The sequence below is a fragment of the Phyllobates terribilis genome, unplaced genomic scaffold (genome assembly GCF_046119375.1).
Source record: "Phyllobates terribilis strain yellow unplaced genomic scaffold, ASM4611937v1 Scaffold_3__8_contigs__length_932513732, whole genome shotgun sequence".
Classification (NCBI taxonomy): Eukaryota; Metazoa; Chordata; class Amphibia; order Anura; family Dendrobatidae; genus Phyllobates; species Phyllobates terribilis.
The window spans coordinates 226,151,375-226,177,928 of NW_027362763.1; the positions used below are offsets into that span (position 1 = coordinate 226,151,375).

Below are 26,554 nucleotides of genomic sequence, written 5' to 3' on the forward strand. Positions count from 1 at the left end.
TAAGGCAATTATATAGTAGATATAACAACGAACTGGATAGATTTTTAAATTAGTAAGATGCTGCCTTTTTTCTGTACATAGTGATTATTATTATTTATTTTTATAGCATCATTTATTCCATGGCACTTTACATATGAAAAAGGGGAAAGGGGTATATGTAGCTAATACACTTACAATAATCTTGAACAAAACGAGTCAGCGACTGGTAGAGGAGGAAAGAGGACCCTGCCCGCGAGGGCTCACAATCTACGATGATTCAAGTATATAGTGCCAAGTACTGCTCATATAAGAGGGTGGTGGCCCACTCTTGCACAGGAGCCTACCGGAGGATTCGCCTGTTCTCCAGTGGGCCAGTCCAAGCCTGGTGTTAAGTGTGTCACTTATTTTTGCACTTTTGATGACACCGTATCATAAGCATGATAATAATAAGAATTGTAATCTTGTGCTTATTATAAGTTAGAGATGTTTGCCTGCCACGTATTCTTTATTTTCCTGCTCAGCATATTTGTTTTTGTACACTCAATATTGTTTTGATATGTAGTATTTTGCACATGCTTGCACAGTGCTGGATTAGTGATATATGACACAGAGGCTGATATGGGAATGACACTGTGTCTGTTCATACTATGGGTCTTGGAGCTCTATATGCCTGCAGGTCATTGATATTGCGTTTCTAACTATGTAAATTGTATGCATACACAAACCAGCATTACACCTAAGAAAGCATCTTCCTTTCTATATAGCAAGGGACAATTCTAGTTTTTTTGCTTCCTGAGATGAAAATCAAAATGGTGTCCTTATCCGTAGTGCAATAGAAACCTTCAGTGAAGAAACATAATTCTGTCATTGTTTTGGGGGTTTTACTTTTAAGGTATTTATTGTACAGTGAAAGTGACCCATAAATATGATTTTCCAGGTGAGTATTTTGCAATATGAGTATGGCGATACCAAACTTTCATAGTTTAAAAAAGCAACTATGTGGTTAATGATGCCATCATTACCGGTACCATCATCAGTATATGAATACAGCACCAGAACCCCCAGGAATACATGAACACATAAATGGAACCACAATCAGTTCATGGATATATCATTGAAACCGCCATTAATATATGAATACAACACTAGAACCACCATCTGTACATGAATACAGCACCAGAACTATCAGCAGTACAGGGATACATCACCAGAACCTCCATCAGTACATGAATATAGCAACAAGCTTAAAAAATATGTCCCTTTCATAAAATTCTGATCCCCAAGCGCAGGTTTTTTTTATAAAAAACAAACCACCTTTTACTCATCATCATCTGGTCCCCTGGGGAGTTTCTGCCACTGTTCCAGTGTTTGGAATCGGCTAAAGCGTTGATAACTCATCGACAGCATAGCAGTCAATCAGTGAGATCTGTGGTACTGTCAGTATAGATGTAACTTCCTGCTTAGAGCCACTGAGCTCACTGATTGGCTTCAACGCTTTCAACATGGCATCATCTTTGCAGCCAATTTGAGGTACTGGGAGCAGTGGTGTAGATTCAGCGCTGGATCTAGAGATGGTAAGTGAAGCCTGATTTTTTTTTATAACAAACTTCCCTTGGGTACTGTAATTTTCTAAAAAGGGACACCCTTTTAATTGCAATGTCAGCTAAGCCCCATAGAATTTGTGTCACATGAACCTTCAACTCCCAGTATATCCTTAAAGCCACCTGTCAGCAGGATTGTGCTCAGTAAACTACATACACTGTCAGGTGCGCAACATTACACTGATTAAAATGATACCTTGGTTGATGACATCCGTCCTGTAGTTCTTGTGTAATATAACATAGTAACGTAGATTGAATAATGACCTAGGTCCATCCAGTTCAACCTTTCTCCCTCAATTCTACTCCCTACACTAACTTACTAACTTACACGGACTAGGCCTCACAAATGTATTATTACCATTTTTATTATTGCTGCACTATTACAATTAAAAATGAATCCGTTTATAATGTTTGATTAGTTTTATACTTTGTATTACTCTTATGATTCTAATAATAGTATTACTAAAATCCCTATGCCTAAATCTGTTGATCCAGAAGAAGGCAAAAACCCTAGGACGCATTCGGCCAATTTGCATCATGGGGAAAAATTCCTTCTTGACCCAGAGAAAAGGCGATCAGTCCAAGAACCCTGGATCAAACCTAATTAGGATACTAGTTATGTAATTACTATTATTGTATTAAATGTACTACTATTAGTGTAACATTTTGTCTAATTTAACTGTAACCCACAATATAATGTGTATCGAGGAAATCGTCCAGCCCTTTTTTGAAAGTTGTTATACTGTCTGCCATTACTACTTCTTGTGGTAGGGCATTCCACAGTCCAACTGTTCTGACTTTAAAGAACCCTTCCCTATTTGGGTGACGGAATCGCCTTTCTTTCACCTGTAATGAGTGCCCCCTGGTCCTTAGTATAGTCTTTGGAAGGAATAAGTCATGTGCTAGTACACATGCTCAACTTGGTAGTGTAGCAATTTCTCAAATCATACCCAGATTTTCCAGAGCTTCTGGTCAAGGTACACTGCGTCAGTGCCCATTTCCACAAGTCAGCAACAGCTGCTGCTGGTCTGGCAGTGCTGCAGCAGCGGCATGCAAATATCAACTCACTGAATAGTGTACGGCGTGAATACGCACTGGAACTCCACACTGCACATGCTGGCAAGGCTTTGTGAGCAGCAGAGGCTAGTTGTTGAATATTAGCTCCAACATGTCCTTCGGTATTCTTGTCAGCCTTCGCACATAACAACTGAAGAGTGGGCATGGATGTTTGACATTTGTGTGGTTCTCCAAGGCTTTGAGGGCTCCACAAAAATGGTGAGCAGCAATGATTCCATACTCAGCGCAACGATCCCGCTTCTATGCCTACTTAAACAGTAACTGTTCACAATTAAATATGAATCTTTGCATGTGGACCAGGTGAAGATGGAAGAAGACATGAGACAGGGAGATTCTACCAAGCCCAGCCTCATCTCATCGGCTCAGCACAGATTGGGTAACAATGAAGACATCAATGCAGATGAAGAGGTAGAGAATGAAGAGGAGGAAAAGGAGGAACAGGAGCTGGTTGCTAGTGCAACAGAGGCTAGTACCCACACAAGCTTTGCCCCAGCTCTCCTACATTGTCCTGTCCTGTCAGTGGAGGACAGTGTTAATCCCAAGGTGATCCTTCCTCCTTTGTCTAATGTCTGAAGTTTCCCTATTTGACCTTGAGTTTGGAACACTTTATGCGAGAATGATCCCATTCACCATAATATAGACAAGTAAGGCAATGGGGACTTTTTGCTGATGACAATTTCTTATGGTTGACTTGCATGTATTCCAGTACGGCCTCTCTGGGAGGATATTTTGAAGAAGCTCTGGGATATAGGACATAGGAATCTCGAGCTTTCTCCCTAGGCCTGTGTTTTTAATGTAAGAGAAATTTTATCATTAATGGAATATGAAAAATCCTTAACAGCAAGTTCATCTTTGATCCAACTAGATAGAACAGCATAAAAATTCAACTGGAGAACATTTCTATTCCAGGACAATTTAGCATACAGGGACACAGAATTGAATAACATAATGTCCCACAGAGTTAGTCCCTTGTCTATGCTGGGTTGTCAGGGACTGGGTGGACTAAACATGGTTCATGAAACACTCTATGGAAGCCAGCATAAATAATGGTTTAGAGTGCATCATAGGATCATCCTGCTCCAATAATGGTGTGATTCAAGCCAAAGCATCACCAGACTCCAATGCATAAAAAATTAACTCAAAGTCCCACAATAGTATCCCATATGTAGTAACTTGATAGCACCAACTCAAACAGTAATAAACAACAATTTCCAAAGATAATAATCCACAGAAAAAAAACAGAGTATATTAGATCAAAAAATATAAATTTTATTAGGGAAAATTAATTTTTTTAAAACCAAGTAAAAACACCAGTAACTTCACAAAACATGGCGGTTATCTTCAATTCCTACATGGATCACACACATCATCAAGGAAATGATACAAAGTGAGTATGAAATCTATTTTAAGGATACATGATGAAACTAGAATAAAGTGATTATATTGTACCAATATGAGAATATGCACAAAAATGTGTAGTCAAAGTAAGGTACATAGAACAACACACTTATTCATTAAAGATCTGAATCCTAACAAAGTGCAAATATAAATATCCCCCTCAGTACCATCTCAAATAGGTGGAAGAAAAAGTTATCATTGCCTGATCAAAAGAATGAGTTGACCCACGGGACGACCCGCCGCCCCGCCACTCATTTCGTCAACCTTCCTCAGGGAACGCAAGGTTGAAATGACAAAGGCAAAATATATAGGGGATAGACGATCACCGGACATTGTAAACAGCTGGTGCCGCTAACGGGAAGTCTGATGACCATCAGCGCACATGATTGATAACGACTTCCTCTAAAAGTGCATACTTCCGTCTCATTTAAAGATTTTTCTGTATTTTCATGACTATGAAAATTGTACATTCACACTGAAGGCATCAAAACTATGAATTAACACATGTGGAATTATATACTTAGCAAAAAATTGTGAAACAACTGAAAATATGTCTTATATTTTAGGTTCTTCAAAGAAGCCATCTTTTGCTTTGATGACTGCTTTGCACTCTCTTGGCATTCTCTTGATGAGTTTCAAGAGGTAGTCACCGGAAATGGTCTTCCAACAATCTTGAAGATGTCCCAGAGATGCTTAGCACTTGTTGGCCCTTTTGCCTTCACTCTGCGGTCCAGCTCACCCCAAACCATCTCGATTGGGTTCAGGTCTGGTGACTGTGGAGGCCAGATCATCTGGCGTAGCACCCCATCACTCTCCTTCTTGGTCAAATAGCCCTTATACAGCCTGGAGGTGTGTTTAGGGTCATTGTCCTGTTGAAAAATAAATGATGGTCCACCTAAACGCAAACTGGATGGAATAGCATGCCGCTGCAAGATGCTGTGGTAGCCATGCTGGTTCAGTATGCCTTCAATTTTGAATAAATCCCCAACAGTGTCGCCAGAAAAGCACCCCCACACCATCACACCTCCTCCTCCATGTTTCACGGTAGGAACCAGGCATGTAGAGTCCATCCGTTCACCTTTTCTGCACCACACAAAGACACGGTGGTTGGAACCAAAGATCTCAAATTTGGATGCATCAGACCAAAGCACAGATTTCCACTGGTCTAATGTCCATTCCTTGTGTTCTTTAGCCCAAACAAGTCTCTTCTGCTTGTTACCTGTCCTTAGCAGTGGTTTCCTAGCAGCTATTTTACCATGAAGGCCTGTTGCACAAAGTCTCCTCTTAACAGTTGTTGTAGAGATGTGTCTGCTGCTAGAACTCTGTGTGGCATTGACCTGGTCTCTAATCTAAGCTGCTGTTAACCTGCGATTTCTGAGGCTGGTGACTCGGATAAACCTATCCTCAGAAGCAGAGGTGACTCTTGGTCTTCCTGTCCTTGGGCAGTCCTCATGTGAGCTAGTTTCTTTGTAGCGCTTGATGGTTTTTGCAACTGCACTTGGGGACACTTTCAAAGTTTGCCCAATTTTTCAACCTGACTGTCCTTTATTTCTTAAAGTAATGATGGCCACTCGTTTTTCTTTACTTAGCTGCTTTTTTCTTGCCATAATACAAATTCTAGCAGTCTATTCAGTAGGACTATCAGCTGTGTATCCATCAGACTTCTGCACAACACAACTGATGGTCCCAACCCCATTGATAAGGCAAGAAATCCCACTTATTAAACCTGACAGGGCACACCTGTGAAGTGAAAACCATTTCCGGTGACTACCTCTTGAAGCTCATCAAGAGAATGCCAAAAGTGTGCAAAGCAGTCATCAAAGCAAAAGGTGGCTACTTTGAAAAACCTAAAATATAGGACATATTTTCAGTTGTTTCACACTTTTTTGTTAAGTATATAATTCCACATGTGTTAATTCATAATTTTGATGCCTTCAGTGTGAATGTACAATTTTCATAGTCATGAAAATACAGAAAAATCTTTAAATGAGAAGGTGTGTCCAAACTTTTGGTCTGTACTGTATATACAGGATAATCTGTCTCCCCTATATAAAAGTGAAGAAAAATACAATTAAAACCATAAAAAACGAAATAAAAATACACAGAGAACTACAAAAGACTATAAAAAAGAACCAAAGCCAAAATTTTCATTTAGTCCATACGGTACGATAGAATTGAGTCGGTATATCCATCGACTCTCTACCTGAGAGAGTATTTTAAAAAGATCACCCCATGGACTTCCCAAGGATACTTGGCCAATAGCTTTTAATCTTAAGAGAGTAGCATCGGAATTGTGGAAAAATTTAAAATGTTGAGGGAGAGATTTAAGCTGATCATCCTCATCGGTACTTTTAGTTTTTTCGATATAACGTATGTGTTCCCTCACACGGACCCGAAATTCCCTTGTGGTCATGCACACATATATTTTGTGGCAAGGGCACTCTGCCACATAGACAACTCCCTTAGTTGAACATGTAAGGAATTGTTTGAATATAAATCTCTTTTCTCCAGTTGAATTAAAGAATTCCTTGCTTCTAAGGTATTAAGGCAAGTTTTACATTGTCCACAAGGGCAGAAAACCAGGATATGTTCCCTAAATGAAGGGTTCCTGTTGCTTATATTCGCTACGAACCAAAAAATCCTTCAAATTTTTTTATCTTTTGGCGGTAATACATGGTTTTTCAGGCAAAATCTTCCCCAAAACTGGGTCAGTTTGCAAGACATTCCAATGCTTATGGATAATGTTGGAAAATTGTTTCCATTGGCAATTGTAAGGAGTTATCAATCTTACCTGATTAGAGTCTGATTTTTCCTTTTGAACACTAGAGGAATAAAGGAGTTGGTCCCTACTACTTTCCTTGGCCCTCCTATATCCTCGTCTGATCTGTCTATGTCTGTATCCTCTTTCTCTAAACCGGGCATAGAGTTCAGATTTTTTTTTTTAAATGCCCTATCAGTTGAAGAAATCCTATATGCTCTTAAGTACTGCCCAACTGGTATGCCATGAACAGTTGAAGGAAGGTGGGATGAATCTGCCCTCAAAATAGAATTAGTAGCCGTGGGCTTACGAAATATATCAGTTTGGATATCTCCATCTGGGGTTACCTCATTATCAATGTCAAGAAAATTGACGTTAAGTCCAAAAGTGTAGGTCAATTTGATGTTAATATCATTGATATTCATGAGACGCATGATTTTATGAAGATCATTAATAGTACCATCCCACACAAACAGAACATCATCAAAATACCTAGCCCAATTATATACGTTCTCACTACCAGGGATCAAAGTCTAACTTTGATCCAACTGGACAGAACAGCATCGAAATTCAACTGGAGAACTTCTCTATTCCAGGACAATTTAGCATACAGGGACACAGAATTGAATAACATAATGTCCCACAGAGTAAGTCCCTTGTCTATGCTGGAGTGTCAGGGACTGGGTGGACTAAACATGGTTCATGAAGCACTCTATGGAAGCCAGCAGAAATAAGGGTGTACAATGCATCATAGGATCATCCTGTTCCCATAATGGTGTGACCCAAGCCAAAGCATCACCAGACTCCAATGCATAAAAAATGTAGGGTGTAAAAAACAACAACAAGATAAGCTAATACCCATATCACCGCTCACCTAGCTGACTGCCTGCGCTGCTTACTGCCATGACGTCACAACATTACGACATATGTCGCAGCTTTATGACACGCAGTGACTTTGGAGGCCTGGTTGATTCCAGGCGTCCCGGCCTAGAGTGAAGACACCGGAGATGTGGTGCACAATGGCGGAAAGAAGAGTCGCAGAGGACTAGATGGCAGGCAGTGACCACTAGGGGGCAGCCAGACAGGTGAGCGGTGAGGTGAGCATGCTTTTTTGCTTTGTAAATCAATGTTATACATGAAAATAAGCCACTGTGTAATATATCTTATCAGAGAATTCTGCTTTTGTCTCTGATAAAACTGATCAACCATTATATAAATTCTGAAGTAAAATATTTATTCAGTGAAGACAGATTTTCCATTACTGAGAAAGGAAACTGCAGGTGCTACTGATAAGATTTTATGTAGACAGACTTAAAGAGGAGCTGGAGGCAGAGCTTTTCTCTCCTCATCCTCCTCCTTTCTATATAGAATTATAACAGTAGCAGCTGCCATCTCCTATTTCAGTAATGGTAAAGTCTGTCTTCACTGAATACAGATTTTTGATAATGACTGATCAATTAAGTCATGGACAGATGCAGTTTTCTTTATTATGATATATTACAAAGTTTCTTATTTTCATGTGTTCTAATGATTTATGAATTCTAAGTCAAAACGACAGTAACACTTTAAGCTTTTGCCATCCCTCTACACTCTATGCTTCAACAAAATGATGACAAGCTGAATTCGCAAGGAGAGAATTGTGTAAAAGTAATGTTTTGGAGAATACTAATTTTTGAAAATTTGAGTAGAATTCCACTCAAATAAATGCATCCATCTCGACTGAACACATTTGTAAAAAGGTTTTTATATGTCAATACAATGTTGAAAATAATGCAGATAAGAATGTATCAGTGACCCTGCTACAGTATTCCACAGGAAAACTGTAACTGAATTTAGTTTTGAATTTACTTCTGTGTTCAGATAGTTTTATGCCTTAGGATGAATTTCCACACTGCAGATTTTGTTGTGGAAAATTATGAAAACCAAATGAGATGAATGGGATAGTTGCAGAACTTTATGCAAAAAAAATATTCTGCCTGTAAATTCACACTAAATGTGGCTTCATGTGACCGTATTTTTGTTCAATGTGTTGTCCATATTCTGCATGCTGATTTAGTATCGCATCATTCACTAGTTTGCATGGTAAAGCATGTAGCTCTTAAACCTGTCTGCAGGCAAAAACATGGAGTTGCACATGAAGCCAGTCATGGGTGGCCACAAATTGCAGACATGATTGGCTGTTTTTTATTATATGGCCACCTAAGCTTGACCGTAGACTCATGTCATCAAGTAAGTGACAGGTTAATTTTGAATTTAAAAACTGTCGATCTGCTCTTACAAAGTATAACAAGGAAAATTAGTGATCTTTGCTGAACATCTAGGAATTTTACTTTAGCCTTCTTTTTATTCTTCCATAGATCTTTTCCTTTGCTAAAGTAGTATAAAATGGCCCGCTAATCAGAAGAGGTGCCAAAGATGTCGGCAGGAAGCAGGAAGTTTGCAGTGCCCTGGTCCGGGTGCCATGGAAAACCGATGTTGCCGATGGACCAGGGTTCTGACGATCACTTTGCTCAGCTGTACTGTACACCTCTGCTTGTTTTCCAGTTTAAGGTGAAAAATAACATTTGTAAGCATTTGTGTTAAATTCTGTGTTAGAAGTTACATGACGGTGTTCAGGACTGTCAACATGACAGTTGGATGCCAAATATCAGGTTGTCTACTTTCAGAAAATATTTAAGGTGTATGTGTGCACAAACCTTTTAAGGCTTGTAATACCTGCATTTTGCAAATTGAAACTTTTTCACATGACCAACTTTAAAATGTTTACATCTTCAGTTTTGATTTTTTTAAAAATTTTTTTTGTCATTTTTTGCTCTTCTCACACTTTTCAGCAGAAAAAAAATCATTTTTCATGCATTTAAGTAAAAAAAGATAAAAAATAATATCTTGATACAAAATTGCACGAATGTGGCTTTGTATATAAACTGCTGAGTGCTATTTTGACATAATGCTAGACATGAATATGCTTTTTTACTATATTTTTTTTCTATGACTGTTACCTCAAGCATTTAACTTTCTATCAGTAGTTCCAGAGCCATAGAGTAAAACCACTGAAGAGCATTTTCTCTTTTTATCATGGTAACTAATGAGAAGCCATTTTGCTAAAAAAAACAAACAAACATACTTACCCCTGAAATCCGCCTTCTGCTCCAGCACTGTCTGTCTGGTACTGCCTGGGGTGCTGACATAACGTCGACAGCACAGCATCCAATAAGTGATCTCACCGCTTATTCTGACTACAACAATAGGGCTGCTAAGCTCACTGATTGGCTGCTGGGCAGTTGATGCGACATAATCGCAAAAGCTAATGCCTGACTCCAGGAGCAGCAATCACTAATGGACCAAGGGAAATTGAGTACAGAGCGGTTTGTTATTTTTTTAACACAGTGTGGTTGGGACCGAACATCATCTGAAAGGTAAGAATCTTCTAAATATAAAGCAGTACGAAAACAAGAAATACATGAAACAAAAAATTGAATATAGTTTTAAAAAAATTGTTAACACTTCAGTAACCCAATAAAGGTGTATTTATTCTTTAAAAGGAATCTGTCAGCAAGTTTTTACTATGTAATCTGGGGATAGCATGAGGTAGGAGCTGAGAAACTGTATTCAACGATGTGACACTTTTTTGGTTATGTGCTGTTGTTTACGTGCAATGAAGGTTTTATCACTAGGAGATCATCACTGCTGGACTACAGCATCGAGTGAGTTCTGGTATGACCTCCTGTGATAAAGCAGTGCACTGTACATATTCTGTGTACATAGAGAGCCTGATGTGGGAGGGGTTAGCTTTCTCAGCTTTGCTTCATCCTTCATTTAAAAACTCTGATTGTGTTATAACTGCTGCACCCAGTAAACTAAGTGATATATCCTTGGAATTGAGCTCACTTGCACTATATTATGCTATTCTCAGAATAAATATCAAAAATTTGTTGACAGATTCCCTTTAAGAAACATAGTGCTAAGATAGTTTAGAAAGTAAAAAATGAAAGCACCTTTTCTACCTGTAGTTATGTGACTTTTTAAATATTCTTTAACAACAACATATCTAAACCAAATACCTCTTTAACCACCTAAAAGTCAATCAATTTAAAGTAAATGCATCATTTTGACTTGCTTATTGGAGACTGTATAAAACATTCCTTCTTTTTTTGCCATCAAATAACAGGTCAAGTGAGTTTTGAGATTTGAAATTTTGTCTTGCCCATGTCTAGTCCTCAGCATCCTCAATAATGTCCTCTACTATCTCTGCTGGACTCTGCACCTTTGTGTAATTATAAATGTCTGTTTTCTATCATTTCAAAGGCTTCTGATCACCAGGAGTCCCTCTTCAAAGACTTTACATCGCTGAATAACTTCAGTCGTAAAATGGAGACTTGTCTTTGAAGTTTTTGATGCCATTTGCTTTTTTGTACTTTTTAGCAAGTTCCAATTAGACAATATTTGAGCATTTGGAAATCTTAGTATTTGCTTCTAGTCAGATCTATTTATTAAAATGAGCTAACAATGCGTACATTTAACCATTTACAAAACCATCAAAAGTTAACAACATAGTATTTCCCATAGTGGTAAGTAATTCAATTGATTAATAGTCAAATACATATATTTATTACTGCACATGAATGTAATTTTGATTTACTACAATATTCAATTCCTTACTTCACATTAAATTGACATTTGACAACATGCTTTTTAAACAATTTTTCTTTTACCTTAAATTTTAAACTTTGTAAAATAGTTTATAACTGAGAAAATAGGAAGTTTTTAAACACATTCTTACTGCTCAGTCTTAGCCGGTGCATGTAAAATACTGAAGATATAGGTGAAGTTATTTTCTAATACCCAAAAGGAATACAATTTTTTATTTTTATAATTTTATAATTGCAAGCGATTTACAGAGAGGGATTAATTTCCATTACAACAGCTGGAGTCTGAACAATGGCCTTAGGGGTCTTCCAAATTTGGAAGCCAATGTAGGGTCTATCAGAAGCAGACAGTTAAAGGAAGCATATCTAAAATTTACAGTTTTTCATCCAGCAGATGAAAGTTTTTAAATCTAGATTATCTTCCAGGTGTTTTTATGTCAGCATACCATATGTCTAGTTTTGCAATGTGTATGGTAGATGTACTTTACATGCAATTTACTGGATAAATCCTCCCACTTTTTCCCTCAATGCACAGACATCGTTTGCATTACAGCATTTTAGCCCCTTACTGAAATTTGCCATACATCTACATCGCAAATCAGTAGCGGGATCGCTGGATAACATACAGCCAGGACCTGCCTTTAACAGCCACGGATGTAGCAAAGATACACTCGCAACTGTTAACCTGTTAAATGCTGCTGTCAGAGTTTGATTAATATAACATTTATTAAAATTTAAAATATTTAAAACACATTTTAAATGTTCAAAAACATGTAAGACTGAACAATTTTTGCAGGGACTTAAAAATAAAAACTATTTTAGGCTAGATTTAGTTTCATGCAATATTTTAGAATCACTTATCATTAAATGGCTTAAGCAAAGTTATTAAGCTTTCCACTACTGGACACGTAAGAAATTATCGATTGTTATGTATCCCAGCAAGTGGACACACAGAACTCAATAAGTTATCCTGTATTCCATCTACAGGGTGGGCCATTTATATGGATACACCTAAATAAAATGGGAATGGTTGGTGATATCAACTTCCTGTTTATGGCACATTAGTATATGGGAGGGGGAAAACTTTTCCAGATGGGTGGTGACTATGGTGGCCATTTTAAAGTTGTTTTTCTTATGAAATTCTCAAAAAGTTTGATGTGCCACGTAACCCTCTTCCCATTGAAAAAAATAAAGTTGGATTAAAAATGGCTGACTTCAAAATGGCCGCCATGGTCACCACCCATCTGTAAAAGTTTTCCCCCTTCCATATACTAATGTGCCACAAAGGAAATTGATATCACCAACCATACCCATTTTATTTAGGTGTATCCATATATATGGCCCACCCTGTATAAGGAATAATTATATAACTTGGTATAATCTATAGATGAGTGAATCCTTTGAAATTCAAATTTTCAAGATTTACAGAATGTTTGTTAAAAAAATTTCATTCACTTAAAATAAATTTGCCATGAATTTCAGTACTTCAGGCCTCTAATTGCTCGGAAAAGACATGTACACTGAGCAAAAATATAAATGCAACACTTTTCATAGGGATGCCGCCCAGAGTGGAGCCACAAGATTGCAGTGTCTGGTTACACGTACATCTGCTCTGGTTTGAACTGCCTCACCATCATATTAGCAGTTCAGGTTTTCCTTGCTCTGTTCTTGCAAGGTTTAGATAGCCCTGTTTGTCTCCTGGAACTCTCCATCCTGTGTTTCCTCAACTGTTCATCACTTCCCTCTGGCTTAAATACGCTCCTCTAAGCTCCAGTTGTTACCAGTGACAGTTTGCAACTACCTGGTTTGGAGCAGGTGCAGTGAGCTGAGAAAGAAGCCAGTGTTTGGAGTTGTTTCAGGGGAGATCTGAGTGTTATTGGCTTGTGTGTACAACTCTCTGTCTCTATTCCCATTTGGTTTGCCTCTCCCTCTCACCCTCACCCTCTCCTTCCATGTTTCTCACTTGATTGTTTGAGAGTGTTTTTGTATGATTGCGGTTTTCTTTTATCCCTTTATATTTCCCCTCTGTGTCATTACGTTAGAGCAGGACTAGCATTCCTGCTACCCTACTCACTAGTCAGGGTGGTATATAGGGTATGACAGGGATAGGAACGTGATCGCCATAGTGGATTAAAAAAACCTGTCTAGGGATGCTAGGAAGCTCAGGATGGTGCAGGGAAGGCATCAGGGGTGCCCCCTTGTATCCTTCCCTAGTGGCAGAGCTTTCTCCTACTTTTGTCTCTCCATACACCATCTTGCTTTGAGTAGAAGCGTGATAACACTTTTGTTTTTGCTTCCATTTTTTATGAGCTGAACTCAAAGATCATGTGGCATATCAAGATGCTGATTAGACAGCATGATTATTGCACAAGACCACACTAAAATGTGCAGTTTTACAGTAGTGAAAAGATCTTTTGCGCAGCACAAAAGATCATAGCTCTTGGAGGCGCATCGTCCTGTGTAAACAGGACTCATAATTAGAGATGAGTGATCTTGTTCGGAAAACATTCGCCAATCTCAAAGTTGGCACATACATTGCACATTTGGATTTGTGTTCGGATTCCCGAGCATTTTCCTCAAAATCACCAAAATTTGGCCAAAGTTCAGTAAATGATTGAGTTTCCACAAATGCTTTTGTTAGGACTTTGGCTAGGATAGTGGTGCTCTTGTGACATTAGCTGCCAATGTCACCTGTCCCTCTCCATATAAAGAGTGGACATGTTGTTTTGGTGCCATTTTGTCAGTGTAACAGTGCAGAGAGGCTGCTCCTGCTGCTGCTAAAGGATAAACAGAAAAAGCTGACCGGCACTTCCAAAACAAGAAATAGGTATGTACAGGTGCTTACTAGGAGTAGCTACCTCCATATACAACTAACAAACGAAGTAGCACTCTGCAATGCTAAGTATGCGAACATGAAATTTATGAAATTTGAATAGCATTACTGCTCTAGAAAATAGAAATAGATGAGAAAGCTTAGCGCATAAATTGGCCAATTCATGTATACCTGGTAGCCACGTTTCTCGTTATACCAGGAACCTGCCTGTGTGAACTCCTCTCTAAGAGACAAAAGTCTGCTTGTGTGTGGAAATGCAAGATCCAGGTGCAATTAAAACCGCCTGTGGCCAGAGGCGGAGTACTCAGTCAGGATCTTGCATCAGGATCTTGCATTCCAACACAAGCAAACTTTTTTTCTCAGAGAGGAGTTCACACAGGCAGGTTCCTGGTATAACGAGAAACACCTTAACATGGCTATCAGGTACACATGAATTGGCCAATTTATTCTCTAAGATTTCTCATTTATTTCTATTTTCTAGAGCAATAATGCTATTCAAATTTCATATATTTCATGTTCGAATACTTAGTGTTGCAGAGTGTTACTTCATTTGTTAGCTGTATATGGAGGTAGCTACTCCTAGCAAGCACATGTACACACCTATTTCTTGTTTTGGAAGTGCTGGTCAGTTTTTTCTGTTTTTATGTATAAGCTTTGACTGAGCACTCCACCTCTAGGCTACAGACGGTTTTAATTGCAGCAGGATCTTGCATTTCCACACACAAGCAGACTTTTGTCTCTTAGAGAGGGGTTCACACAGGCAGGTTCCTGGTATAATGAGAAACGCCTTAATGTGGCTACCAGGTACACATGAATTGGCCAACTTATGCGCTAAGGTTTCTCATTTATTTCTATTTTCTAGAGCAGTAATGCTATTCAAATATTTCATATATTTCATCTTCAAATACTTAGTGTTGCACAGTGCTACTTCATTTGTTAGTTGTATATGGAGGTAGCTGCTCATAGTAAGCACCTGTACACACCTATTTCTTGTTTCTGAAGTGCAGGTCAGTTTTTTCTGTTTATATATGTAGGCTCTGACAGAGCACTCCTCCTCTAGGCCACAGGCAGTTTTAATTGCAGCAGGATCGAGAAACACCTTAATGTGGCTACCAGGTACACAAGAATTGGCCAATTTATGCGCTAAGATTTCTCATTTATTTCTATTTTCTAGAGGAGTATTGCTATTCAGATTTCATATATTTCATGTTCGCATACTTAGTGTTGCAGAGTGCTACTTCATTTGTTAGCTGCTACAGGATAGTCAGATAGTTATCTAAGTGGTTGATTGTCAGTCAGCGAGTTCAGATAGATAGGATCCTGTGTGACTGAGAAATCAACCTTCCATCATAACAATCCTTTTTGCTAATTCTGTTGTCCAGACACCAGGCTACTTTTTAGCATATACATTTTTTGTGCTAATATTGTGCTCCAGCCAGTAGTCCACATTTCAGAATCTAAATTCTTTTTGCTAATAGCATGGTACAGATACCAAAACACATTTCAGCATCTAAATCTTTTGTGCTAATATTGTGCTCCAGCCAGGAGTCCACATTTCAGAATCTAAATTCTTGGTGCTAATAGCATGGTTCAGATACCAGGACACATTCCAGCATATAAATCTTTTGTGCTAATATTGTGCTCTAGCCAGGAGTCCACATTTTAGAATCTAAATTCTTTGTGCTTATAGCGTGGTCCAGAAATCATACCACATTTTGGCATATAAATATTTTGTGCTAATATTGTGCTTCAGCCAGGAGTCTATATTTCAGAATCTAAATTTGTTGAGCTAATAGCATGGTTCAGATACCAGGCCACATTTCAGCATCTAAATCTTTTGTGCCAATATTGTGCTTCAGCCAGGAGTCCACATTTCACAATCCAAATTCTGTGTGCTAATAGCATGGTCCAGAAACCAAGCCACATTTCAGCATTTAAATCTTTTGTGCTAATATTTTTTTCAAGCCAGAAGTCTACATTTCACAATCCAAATTCTGTGTGCTAATAGCGTGGTCCCGAAACCAGGCCATATTTCAGTATCTAAATCATTTGTGCTAATATTGTGCTCCAGCCAGGACTTCACATTTCAGAATCTACATTCTTTTTGCTAATAGCGTGGTCCGGCCACACTCAGCAAATAAATACTGATTGTTAATATGGTGACAGGTGACTGACAGGTATGGGCCTAGGGTTGTGAAACAGCTAGTTATAAGAGGGGAAGGGTACATCCAACACGAATGGGAAAAAAGCAAGGTTGTGGTAGAAGGGGGAATAAGCTTGGTATCAAGGTGTATGTGGGGTAGGTAGTAATATTGCTGAAAGCTCTACTGAACAAACACCATCTCATCCTATTCAAAGACAGCTGACAACTTTTGTTACTGGACAAGCTACTCCATTCCCTTTCTTTGGCAGCCACACAGCAGGATGCCTTGTAGATGAGGGCCAGAAAGAGCATGTGCTCCAATGGATGGCAAGCGCTGCCTCAAGTGACCCATCCTCCTCTTCCTGAACCTTAACATCACGCACAGTACTGTCCTCAGAGGTGGCACTTCAATTACCCTTGTTTCCCCTGCGTCACAACTTTTCAACCACCCAACTGACTGTGGGGAACAACAGATGGGCGAGTCTGGAGAGCTGTTCCATGGGCATAAGAGGTCTACTCCAAAGATTCACAGACTCAAGAGAAGGAAAGCATCTGCACCGATGGCCAGAATTTTTTTCAGTTGGACCTGGGACTGGACGAAGTATTGTCCAAGCAGAATCCAGTCCAGACCCTCATCACCAGATGTTAACCCCCGGGGGGGGTGATCCTGATGAGACTCAGATATCTGAGGCACACGCAGACTTTACTGTGCTGTCAGGGCAGGAAGAGGAGGGTGACTCTCAGAGCGTAGAGTGTGAGAACAGAGAGGAAGATGATAAAACTGTAGATCGAACTTGGTGTGAACCCAGAGGTTTGCAGCTGAGTAGCTCAGCAGAGCAGTTGGAGGAGGAGAAAGACGAGGAGGTTACGTTGCAGCTTCCCACACAGACACGGACTGATGCAAACACGACAAGCACTGCATCCTCAGCCACAGCTCTGGCTGTGACCGGCAGTGGTCGCGGGTCTGCAATTCGCAGAGCGGCAAGGGTTGCATAGCCTTGGCCTTTTTTGAGACTGCAAAGGGTGACCCAATTCATGTTATCTGCCAACCTTGTATAAAACTACTCAATAGAGGCAATAATTTGACTACTACATGCATGAACCAACACATGTGCGATCAACATGGGTGAGTCTGGGAATCTCACTGCGCTAAAATTCAGACAAGCAGGCCTCGCCAACCACTGGCAATCAACCGCATTGTTATGCTCACGCCAGTACTGACTGGTATGAGCGTGGTTAGTGGTCCCACTGGGCCACGAACCGAGGAGTGCCTGGAGGGGCGTGACTAGGGGCCTCGCCAGATCCGACCATGAACACATTGCGGCTTAATCGACTCCGTGGTCTGAGGAGGGACGTGGGAAGTGGCCCAGGTGCTACTCCAGGTCAGACCCCGGTCACAGCTGTTGACCCACACCGGGGAATGCAGGAACGGGCAGGCACGGCTTTTATGCAGACAGGTGGATACTGGCAGGCACGGCAGGTATGCAGACAGGCGGGTACTGGCAGGCACGGCAGGTATGCAGACAGGCGGGTACTGGCAGGCACGGCTGGTATGCAGACTGGATAGGGACCAGTACAGACTGGGATACAGGAGCAGAGCCGCAGTTGCGGTGTACAAGCAGAGCAGAACCGCAGGCGCAGAGGACAAGCGGAGCAGAGCGAAACCGCAGGTGCGGAGGTCAAGCAGAACAGAGCAAAACTGCAGGTGCGGTGGACAAGCAAAGCAGAGCGAAACCGCAGGTGCGGTGGACAAGCAGAGCAGAGCGAAACCGCAGGTGCGGTGGACAAGCAAACTGGAACGAAACCGCAGGTGTGGTGGACAAGCAGAGCAGAGCAAAACCGCAGGTGCAGTGGACAAGCAGAGCAGAGCAAAATCGCTGGTGCGGTGGACAAGCAGAGCAGAGTGAAACCGCAGGTGCGGTGGACAAGCATAGCAAAACTGCAGGTGTGGTGGACAAGCAGAGCAGAGAGAAACAGCAGGTGCGGTGGACAAGCAGAGCAGAGCGAAACCGCAGGTGCGGTGGACAAGCAGAATGGAGCAAAACCGCAGGTGCGGTGGACAAGCAGAGCAGAGTGAAACCGCAGGTGCGGTGGACAAGCAGAGCAGAGCGAAATCGCAGGTGCGGTGGACAAGCAGAGCAGAGCGAAACCGCAGGTGCGGTGAACAAGCAGAGCAGAGTAAAACCGCAGGTGCGGAGGACAAGCAGAGCAGAGCGAAACCACAGGTGTGGTGGACAAGCAGAGCAGAGTGAAACTGCAGGTCAGAAGGTGCAGGCAGACAGGGCAGGGCTCTGTTCACATGGAACAGACTGGGAAACACAGGAAGATAGTTAGAACACAGGAGGTAGATATGGAGGCAGGTAAACGGGACAAGCAGAACCAGATACACACAAGGTACTTATAATGAAGTAGCGAGTGGACACAAAACTAACAAACAGAAGTACAGAGACAACGAGTTGGAGTTAGGTGCAGTTTCAGACACTGCAGGAAAAGGGAAGGTACGGACAGAGAGACAAACAGGTAACGGGCTACGGCATAGTTCAGACAGGAACTGAACCCGGAGCAAGATCCAGGAACGAGCCTGGGAACTCAGCCCACAGGGTGGCGGAAACTGACTAGAAGTCACAGATACAGGAAATGGGCCTGGGTATACAGCCCCCAGGGTGGCGGAAACAGACTAGAAGTCACAGATACAGGTAACAGGCCTGAGTATACAGCCCCCAGGGTGGCGGAAACAGACAAGATAAAGGACAGAACCTGGCAACTCAGTTGCACAGAACACACTGAAAGAAAGTGTTGCTCAGGCACCTCCTACTGGGTGGAGAGGGTTTAAGTATCCAGTGACTCACAGCAATAGGCTGGGGACGCATTAGGAGTGCACACACTGTAACTTTAAGAATCAGGCAGTAACCGCGCCGCCGCCCTAAGCAATCAGACAAGAGACATGCACACAGCAAGTACTGGAGCAAAGTGTGCTGCCTGGACTGATAGGTAAGTTGGCGGTCTTGCATGGTGGGAGATGGTAAGCCATGCCATCATGCCGCCAGGGATGTTACACGCATCTGCTGCTTCTTCCTCCTTCATTACCGTGGCAAGTTCTCTTACACAGGTCTCCGGCCACAGAACCTCCACTTGTTTACCCGCTACAGTTGGAATGAGTGAGAGCCCGTCTGCAGTTATGGAAGTGGACATGCCTGCTGTTTTTTTTTCACGGATCACACCACATCTTTCTCAATCCACCATTACATCTCCGCTTGCACCTTACTCACAGTCCAGCAGTTTGTCATGTTCATCCTACTCCACCCTCTCTCAGCACAGCAGACAGCCCTAGGCCCCGCAGTTTTGGTCCTGTAAAATATTGTTTCCTCCAACACATGCCAAAGCTAAGAGCTTGAACTCCACCATCTCCAATCTGTCAGCCACAGAAATGCTGCCTTTCCGCCTCGTGGATACAGACAGTTTCCAAAATCTGATGGCCGTCACAATCCCCCAGTACCAGTTGCCCATTCACCATTACTTTTCTAAGAAAGCTGTGGTTGTGCTACACCAGCATGTCACAGATAACATCATCCATTCCTTGACAAAATCTCTGTCTGACAGGGTGCATTTCACTACAGACACCTGGATGAGCAAGCATGGCAAGGGCATTACATTTCGCTGACTGGGCACTGGGTGACTCTGGTGACTGTAGGGGCAGGCGGGGAAGGGGCTGCTCCACATGTCTTGGAATACCCAAGGTTTGCGGGACAAACCTCTGTATCAAACACTTCCTCCACTGCTTCTGCCTCCGTCAACTTCTCTAGGGCCTCCACCTGCACCCTCAAGCTCTGACTTAATGAGACACGTGTTCCAACAATGCAGAGAGAATCCCCCCACCTTCGTACTGCACTCCGCATTCAAGCAGTTTTTAAATGAATATGCCTTGGAGAACGCAGTCACACAGCTGAAGAGTTGTGGACAGATATCCAGGCTGAGTTTGATTAATGGCTGTCTCCAATGAACCTGGAGCCAGGAAAGGCCATGTGTGATATCAGTGCAAACCTTGTGGCAGCCCTATGCCGGGGCAAGCTCACAAACGTGCCTTGCATGGCTCTCATCCTCAACCTGGTGGTGCAGCAATTTCTCTGCCACTATCCTGGCCTGGATGCGTTGCTGCAGAAAGCGTGGTCGCTATGTGCCCACTTCCGCAGTTCGCACCCTGCGGATAATCGACTTGCATCGCTACAGAGGTCTTTCGGTCTACCGGTTAACCGGTTGATATTCGATGTGCTGACACAGTGGAATTCCACTCTGCAGATGTTGCAGCGACTGTGGCAGCAGCGACGACCCCTGGTGCAGTATCTTATTTTGCATAGCATGTGCCAACGCAGTACACATGTAGTGCAAATCACGCTTGCGGAGTGGGCACAGATGAAGGACATTGCCAAAACATATGCATTATGCATTAGTTGCGCCCAATCCATTCCACATCTTGGTCATGCATCTGTGTTTGTATTCCAGTCTTAAACACCATACTTAGGATTTTGCATACGTACTCTGTGGAGTGGAAGAATGTGAGACATCCTCTGAAATTCTGATAAAGATAAAATTGTAGTTAATTCTAGTATCTCATTCTGTTGTTCTAGGAAAATGGGGCCTACACCCTCCTTTCATTTTAATTTGACCTTCAAAGGATATTTATTCAAATATGAAGATAATTAAAGTTTATATATATAAGAAATTAGGCCTTTTGTATTAATAGCATTGGCAATTACATTTACTGTAGGATAGTTATCAATATTAATATCAGTACCATCAAATTGCACTTTATATGCATGATGAAGTTGTAAATATTGATAAAAGGATTTTTGAGGAAGGTTAAATTTTAACTGAATTTGTTCCAAACTTTGAAGTGCTCCATATCTTATCATTTGCGAAAGTAAAAAGATTCCCTTGCTTTTTCACTTATTAAAACCTTATAGTGTATTAGTGATGACTAGTGTTGAGCGAACATGCTCGAAACTGCTCGGTACTCGCCCGAGCATCACGCTACTCGGGATGTTCGGCGAGCACCGAGCATTTCCGGGTTACTCGGGCGGGAGCTCGGGTCTCCGCCCTGCATGTTTGGCGCTCTTTACAGAGCCAATGAACATGCAGGGATTGCCAGACAGTCACTGTAATGCCGCAGCCATGTTGTTTGTGGGCATTACAGTGATTGGCTGGCCGCACAGCGTCACCTCGAGTATTTAATACCGGGCGCCGCCATCTTGGACACAGTCGCTCCGGATCAGACAGTGTAGGGACAGCGCTGCTGATTTAGGGAGAAATATATCCTGCAAAATAGTTAGTGTAGGGTCTGTAAAGGCTGCCAGATGAAACAAACAGTCCTTCTCAGGACTAATATCCATCCCAGGTATATCAGGCAGGTAGGCAGGCAGGCTGTATAGGAGACGCAGTGGTTATACCAGCAAACGCTGCATTACAGTCCTGTGTGCTGCTCCTGTTGCTGAAACACCTGGACTTAGCTCCAGGTCCCGGGGGCCAGGAAAAATCCTTTTTTTTCATCTAAATCCTCTTTTTTTTTTCCTCCTTCACAATGTACAAATACCCATCTTATTAACCTTTTGGTGCCCCCCCTCCCCAAAAAAAAAAGTGTGCCTCTGATTTTTCAGACACAAATATATCTGTTGAAAATAGTCTGGTGTAGGCCAGAGAAATAGAAGTGTGGTTTTGCAGTTCCATGGGCCATTTGTATCTAAAAAAAACAGTTTGAGTGTGTCGCTCACTGTTCAGCCACAAATATATAGATATTTTAAAAAGCCTGGTATACACCAGTAAATTATTACTGTGGTTTTGATGTTCCACGGTAAAACATCTCTATTATCCTGTTTTTGGCATTTTTTGCTGTATAAAAATAATAATAGTGTCTCCCTGATTTTTCAGACACAAATATATCTGTTGAAAATAGTCTGGTGTAGGCCAGAGAGACAGAAGTGTGCTTTTGCTGTTCCACAGTAAAAAATCTCTATTATCCTGCTTTTTGCATTTTTTGCTGTAAAAAAAAAAAAATAGTGTCTCCCTGATTTTTCAGACACAAATATGTCTGTTGAAAATAGTCTGGTGTAGGCCCGAGAAATACAAGTGTGGTTTTGCAGTTCCACGGTACAAACATCTGTATTATCCTCTTTTGGGCCATTTGTATCTAAAAAAAACAGTTTGAGTGTGTCGCTCACTGTTCAGCCGCAAATATATATATATTTTAAAAAGCCTGCTATACACCAGTAAATTATTACTGTGGTTTTGATGTTCCACGGTAAAACATCTCTATTATCCTGTTTTTGGCATTTTTTGCTGTATAAAAATAATAATAGTGTCTCCCTGATTTTTCAGACACAAATATATCTGTTGAAAATAGTCTGGTGTAGGCCAGAGAGACAGAAGTTTGCTTTTGCTGTTCCACGGTAAAAAATCTCTATTATCTTGCTTTTTGCATTTTTTGCTGTAAAAAAAAAAAAATAGTGTCTCCCTGATTTTTCAGACACAAATATATCTTTTGAAAATAGTCTGGTGTAGGCCCGAGAAATACAAGTGTGGTTTTGCAGTTCCATAAGCAAATACTATGGGACACCCACTCCCCAATAATGGGACTTATGTTTGTAATATGCTGTACTGCATGGCTCTTGTAAGGGGCATTGCAAGTTGCTCCGTCCTAATTTTTGGCAGCTTTTGCTGGGAAAGCATAAGCAAATACCATGGGACACCCACTCCCCAAAAATGGGACTTATGTTTGTAATATGCTGTACTGCATGGCTCTTGTAAGGGGCATTGCAAGTTGCTCCGTCCTAATTTTTGGCAGCTTTTGCTGGGAAAGCATAAGCAAATACTATGGGAGACCCACTCCCCAATAATGGGACTTATGTTTGTAATATGCTGTACTGCATGGCTCTTGTAAGGGGCATTGCAAGTTGCTCCGTCCTAATTTTTGGCAGCTTTTGCTGGGAAAGCATAAGCAAATACTATGGGAGACCCACTCCCCAATAATGGGACTTATGTTTGTAATATGCTGTACTGCATGGCTCTTGTAAGGGGCATTGCAAGTTGCTCCGTCCTAATTTTTGGCAGCTTTTGCTTGCAAGGCATAAGCAAATACTATGGGACACCCACTCCCCAATAATGGGACTTATGTTTGTAATATGCTGTACTGCATGTGACGCGCCCCCTGGGCCGTGTGTACACGTGTGTGGGATACCTGGTGCCGGGTCTCTGGGGTCTGTAGTCTCCGTGGCGGTGACCCGGTCCCGTGACTCAGGCTGGTCAAACCAGTGGCAGTCTTTCTTAGGTTTTGAGGTTAATTGTCCGACTGCGCCACCCGTGGATTGCGGTCAGGGAGTACCACCGCTGCGAGGCAGACCGCTGAGGCTGGTGTTGTGTGCGCAGCATAGAATGGGATAACTCCCCTCGGGAGGAGTATAGCCTCAGGGCAGCGAGTGTGGATGATGGGGGTGATGGTGCACGAGCGCAGCAGGAACGATTCAGAGTCTTTGCAGTGCAGTTCAGGGTCTTTACTGATGATTATAAGGTAGACCCTCCCGGGAGTACTGGCTAGCATAAGAGGCCTGGTCAGTCTGTGAGCAAGCAGGAGTTCCCCTGGCCATGTGGAGTTGTAGGCCTCCCCATCTGTCTGCACTCTTCCTGGCTACCTTGCTGTAAGCGGGTAGAAGTAGCCTACGTCCCTGAGTGTACTGTGTAGTGCTCACCCGTATGGCTGGTGACTTGGGGCCTTCTGTTAGCCTCCGCTCCACGACGGCGGTGCTGGTCCCTTGCTTGTGACTGAGCCTCCGGGCTTCTATGGCCAGAGGACCTGAAACCCCCTGCCGGCTGGTTTCTGCTGCTGGATATATAAGTCCTCACAGCTTCGGACTCCTGTGTCCGGTTCCTATTGTCTTCTGCCAGGGCGAGCTCTGCTCAGCTTCCAGCCCCTGGTCTTTAGCTCCTAGCTCCTACAGAGCTCCTTGCTGTTACTTTACCTTGCTCTCACTCTGACTCTGACTGTTCTCTGACTCACTCAACCCCGCCCCAGATCCAGTTTATAAGCGCAGAATTCTCCCCTCCCAGGACTGGGGCAGGAGGATGTTGCATGTTTAAGGGATCCTGACCAGGAAACCTCCCACTTGCTCTCCGACGTAATATCTCTATTACTGTGGTGACCAGACCCCTGGGGTGCCACACATGGCTCTTGTAAGGGGCATTGCAGTTTCTCATAATTTTTGGAATGCCTTCCATTCACTGCTTAGGCCAACAGTGCACGGGAGACCCAGTTGCTATAAATCGAAAAAAAGGTTTAGTTAACGCCCTCTGACCTCCATGTCATTTTCAAGGGGCATTGGAGTGGCTCAAAATTTTTGGTAGGCATTGCACTCACTGTATGCCCTATAACTGTGTAGCCGAACCGCTCCTTTTGTTACAGAAACATATCCTACAAGACATATCTGGTTGACTGGCCTGATATTGATGTGAATGGTCCCTGTTCCTCCTGCTCTTTCTCCTTTGCCACCACCTCATCCATCATTTATCACCTGAAGCTTTGTTTTAACGGGAGTCATAGAACTGGGATAGTAGCAGGAAAACATCCAGCAATACTCGGAGGAGGTAGGATATGCGCCAAAACGCAGACCACCTCAGGCCTAGCCGCTACTACATACATGCGCTTGCATTCCAAGAAAACAAAGCAGATGCTAACTTCTATCATCATCATCATGCTCCTCACCTAGGCACTCTCAACTCCCCTGATGGAGAAGCCAGGGCCCACCGGAGGAGCCTTGTTCTCTGGTGGGCTCGTCCAATGCTGCCCTAAAGCAGGCCAGGCTAAGAAAAGTGTGGGGTAAGGTGACAGGAGAAATCAGGGCGGCTGGGGACCGAGTATGGACACCTGGCCGCCACCTGGTGGCTGGGGACCGAGCGTGGACACCCGGCCGCCGGGCGGCTGGGGACAGAGTATGGATACCTCGCTGCTGAAGCGGCAATGAGGTAGTGGCCAGCTTCGGCCTCCTCCAAACTAAAAGGCCCCATTTCAAGTGAAAGCTAGCAGTATGGTATTGCAGCCTGCGGGTGGGTGGGTGGTTGGCTGTATATTTTCGCTTGCATTGCAAGGAATGGGGGAGGTACAATTGAACACTGCCCTGGGACAAGGACTTGCACGGGGATAGTTGCAAGTCTGCATCTTCTGATGCGGCAAGGATCACATCTAATGGGCACACTTTTAGACAGTGACCTGGGGGTCAGAGATGCTTACAGGGGTCTTCCCCATGCTGATCCCTTGTCTTTTCAGCACTGTATGTATGTGTCACACAGCACATGGCCAGATAAGGTTGTAAAATGTTAAAATGACATTTCCCGGTGAACGCATTTGTCACGGTTGAAAGCAATACAAAAGTGCAAAAACGCATGATAAATGCTACTTGTGAACATAGCCCAAGGTGTGGAGGAGTATTTTTGTTTTTGGTTATTTATTTTACCTTATACACAAGTTTTTACCCTGGAAAGGAAATTCCTTAACATATTTCACAGGAAAACCGTTTCAGTTTCGTTTTTGAACGTTTTATTGTGAGCCCGCAAAAGTGGCTTAATACCTCTGACCACGTTGTTGACAGCAGTGACCTGGGGGTCAGAAATGCTTCCAGGGGCGATCCCCATGCTGCCCCCATGTCTTTTGAGCACTATCACTATCGTTTTGTGCACTTTTTAGGCTTTCTACAGACTGCCGGGGGTGCTGCCGCAAAAATGCTCGGGTCTCTCATAGACTAACATTGGGCTCTTTGCTCGGGTCGAGCACCCGAGTATCACAGTAAGCTCGGCTCGAGCTTCGAGCACCCGAGCATTTTAGTGATCGCTCAACACTATCAGTTGTCATCTTGGTGAGGACACGGAAGTCTTGCCCGTTACCAGTCTGGCACCCATGGCTGACTTTATTTTACGCTGCCTTAACCGTGACCCTCGCATTGTCAAAATGTTGGGTGACAGTCATTACTGGTTGATGACACTTTTAGACCCCCTCTACAAGGAGAACTTTCACTCTCTTATTCCTGAGTTGGAGAGGTCTACAAAAATGGGGCAGTACCAGAAGGCCCTTGCTGCAGAACT

General features: G+C 42.4%; 1 pseudogene; it reads left to right on the top strand.

Annotated features, from left to right (window-relative positions):
- Positions 1–3,985: 3,985 nt before the first annotated feature.
- LOC141258509 (elongin-A pseudogene) overlaps positions 3,986–26,554 on the top strand; it is a 29,472-nt pseudogene continuing 6,903 nt past the window's right edge.